Source organism: Chiloscyllium punctatum, chromosome 31 (genome assembly GCF_047496795.1).
Source record: "Chiloscyllium punctatum isolate Juve2018m chromosome 31, sChiPun1.3, whole genome shotgun sequence".
NCBI classification, from domain to species: domain Eukaryota; kingdom Metazoa; phylum Chordata; class Chondrichthyes; order Orectolobiformes; family Hemiscylliidae; genus Chiloscyllium; species Chiloscyllium punctatum.
Window position 1 is genome coordinate 41,061,468 of NC_092769.1, and position 3,705 is coordinate 41,065,172.

The 3,705-nt window shown below is 41.0% G+C and overlaps 1 non-coding gene across 1 annotated transcript; it reads left to right on the plus strand.

Annotated features, from left to right (window-relative positions):
* Window positions 1–2,684: 2,684 nt before the first annotated feature.
* trnas-gcu (transfer RNA serine (anticodon GCU)) lies at window positions 2,685–2,766 on the plus strand. Its single transcript has one exon. It is a non-coding gene; the product is annotated as a tRNA-Ser (tRNA).
* The last annotated feature ends 939 nt before the right edge of the window (window positions 2,767–3,705 follow it).

Sequence of the window (3,705 nt, forward strand, 5' to 3'; positions counted from 1 at the left end):
GATTTAGAGATGTTGGCCTTACAAACCTTTCAGACATTCCGTGGAAGAATAAAGGAAGTGATAGAAAATTTTCGTCTCCATGGAGACGATGTTCATGAACTGGATGTTTAGTAATTTACCTTATTGGAGTTTATAAATAGAGGCGTCATATTTAAAAAGCAAAGAGTTCATAGTGTAACTGCAAAATCTTTTGGTCATACTCAGTGGGAACATTGTGTGCAATCCTTGTCCTCATGCTCCACCAAAAACATGTGAAGAAGTTAGAAAGGGCACAGACACTGTTTCCTGGATAGCAAGATATTACAAAGCTAAGTGACGTTGTTTTCTGAGACATAAAATTATCAGAAAGGATATAAACGGGATTAAAGAAAAAATGAAGGAGTTTATTCACGAGATTTGGAAATGCTGGAGCAGAAACACGCAAGTTTGATGTAAACAAATGAGATTTTCACATAACGCGAGGTTGGAATTAATAAATTGGGGACATTCCCTCTTTCCAGTGAATCAATAACTTTCGTTAGAGCATGAAAACCATTAGTGAATGATTGAGAAAAGTTTGGATGAGAGTTTCTTCCACTCAATAGAGTTATTTAAATCGTGAACGACTTTCCAGAAGTAAAACGTAGAAGCTGACTTCAGAGTGTTTTAAAAGATACACGAACAAACGTACAAGGAGAGAATTTATCATTGAGTGAAAGTCAGTGTGATTGTGTAACAATTTCGAATTTGTTCACTTCAGATACAAAGACATTTCATGAACCCGTACAACTGAATAAGACTGAGTATAACAAGTTCATGGATTGGTAAGGTGTGGCGTATTATTCAATGTGAAACTCTGGAAATGGATCTGATGTCGTAAAATAACTGCAGACAGAAGTGATATCCTAATGAGTAGGAATTGAATCGTCACTTGGAGACGCAACACCTACTTTAAAGACTTGACCACATTCACATGATGTTATGTACATTTCGTACATTCTTAACTCCACCCAAGAAATCCACCAAGAAGACTCTGTCCTTTTGTATTGTTAACCCTCTGTACTTCTCTGCAGCACGCCATTTAAGATGAAATATGCTCAGACCAAAATTCAGTTCAATACAATATTCAAACGGTCCTATTTAATTTCTGTTTTTATTATTGCAATAACCTTTGTGAGTTTGCAAAAAAACTGTGTAACATGAAACCAGTTCAACATCTATTTTTTCCGGAATTTAACGCAGCGCACTTGGGAAACGTTATCCATCTGCTGAAAAATCACCTTCGGCTCTCTCTCCACACATGTCTGTTCACGTTTTAGGTACTTGCAGGATGTTTGTTGATCAAAAAGTCATTATCCAGAAAAGGTCGTTTCTCAATCCACAAACACGGGTATTTTCCCAGAAACTTGGCTTTGCTCAATATCACCTTCTGTCTGTATCCCTCAACCCGACGATAAATTGAAGTTGCTCCATTTGAGGCTCAAAATTACAACTTCGGCACAGCACACCCCACTATACTGGAACAGAGTTACCGTTCATTGGTCACTTTCAGCACAGGAGCAACACATTTATGCTTACCTCCACATTCCTGGTTTTACCTTAACCTTTGGGAAACCCACTTTCTCTGATTCCATGGCTAGCAACGGAGATTATATGATCATCTTCACCATTGGTTCTGTCCCCGAGTGAGGAAAGTGGTGAGGTCCTCATTGTAAAGATGGGTAGATTGATGAAATGTACAATTTCATCTTTTGCCTTCACTAACCCATGAGCTTTTTATATTGTTTTGCATCTGTAGAAATCTTAAAATCTTCATCTTGAACAGACTCAATGACAGATCTCCATTGTGTCTCTGGCATCGAATTTCATAGTGTAAACTCCCTCTGAATCCTTCCACCGCATTCCGCTGTTTGGGAAGTGTTCCTGTTGTGTGATATGCACATCCCCGTCTGTCACCTGCTGCTCCCAGTATGCGCTCTGGCACTGCACTCATTTTCCTTCTGACACTTGCTCACTGTGCTGCTGTGATCATACAGTGACTTGGTGTCGCACGGCCCAGGAAAATGATACAGATCAAGGTTTTTGCATTGTTGAGTTCAATTGTCAGTTTAGCCTTATTTTGGATTTTGAAATTGTCTGTCCTGTACACAAGTGCGTGTCAAAAACATCTGAGCGGAAGTTAGGTGTTCCGAATAATGACATTGGGCACTATGCACTCCTCCAGTCTGTAAAACAATTCCTCACAGGCAATTTAATAAACAATAGACAGCAGGTGCAGGAATAGGCGATTCTGCCCTTCGAGCCAGCACCACCATTCATTATGATCATGGCTGAACATCCTCAATCTGTATCCTGTTCCTGCCTTAGTCCTATAACCCTTGACTCCACGATCCTTCAGAGTTCTATTCAACTCTTTATTGAAAGAAAACCTCCTGCTGTCTCGGGTTCTTCATTCCGTTGACTTCAAATCTTCACAGAATTCAACAGACCTTGTTACATATTCATTTCCTCACATTTGTTCAGATCATTATGTGCATAGTGTGACAGTGGGAGTGCACTTGCCCCACAACCCAGGGGTCAGACCATAGTCTTGGAACCGTACTGTTTTATTTCTCATTTCACCAACACCAGGGAGAAATATCTGCTGCTCTGCATGATTTACGAAATTCAATTATTCATAAGGTCATAGCTTTGCGTGCATCTGTGACGAGGTGGCCGAGAGGTTAAGGCGATGGACTGCTAATCCATTGTGCTCTGCATGCGTAGGTTCGAATCCCACTCTCGTCGCTGTCATCAACGGCTTTCAATGGTGCTGTTTTCAGATGATCACGGCTGTCGTATGGAAACTGGGATTCTAATAGTTTTTTTTTTATCTGCATTGACGCTATGACAAAAATCTCAAAGAATAGTTTGAGCCTGTTAAATAAACTACATTGCAATGTCGGTTGCATTGGGATAATGAAAAGGAGCGCGATTTTCTTTTTCAAGTCAAGTTGCTGTGAACATTTTTTCGTATGAAAGACATCCAGGAAAATCAAATACTGAGAGCTGCGAAGTGCATGTCATGCAAAGGGATCTTAATGAATGTTTTGTCAGATGAAATCTGGAGGAGTTTGAGTAGAAGTAATTCATCCTGGTGAGAAGAGCACAGCGAGACAGCACAAAATAATGGAGATATTTCAAAATGGGCATGGCGTGGGTTTAGGGGCACGGAGAACTGGCTGTAAATGCACAGTGGAGAATTGCCGCTGTGGGTGCCGTGCATGGGCACGGAGAGACTTACACATTGGTCTCGCCCTCGCCCCTTGCTCTCGCCGTTAATGAAGGCTGGACATAAGGCACAGATAAACACAAGATGTGAGAAGCAATCTCCCTCACGTTATACACACACTGGATGCATTACATTGAACTATGAACAACTGGAGTAATCAGCATGTTACCTTTCAGGAGTGAAACTAAACTGTGGATCAATAACCGCAGATTCATGCAACATAAACATGAAAAATGATTTAAAATGTAGGGTGAAGGTTTGCTCGCTGAGCTGTAGCTTTGATATCCAGACGTTTCTTTACTTGGCTAGGTAACATCATCATCAGTGGCGACCTCCAAGTGAAGCGAAGCTGTCGTCTCCGGCTTTCTATTTATATCTTTCTCCTCGATGGGGTTCCTGGGGTTTGTGGTGATGTCATTTCCTGTTCGTCTTCTGAGGGGTTGATAGATGGCATC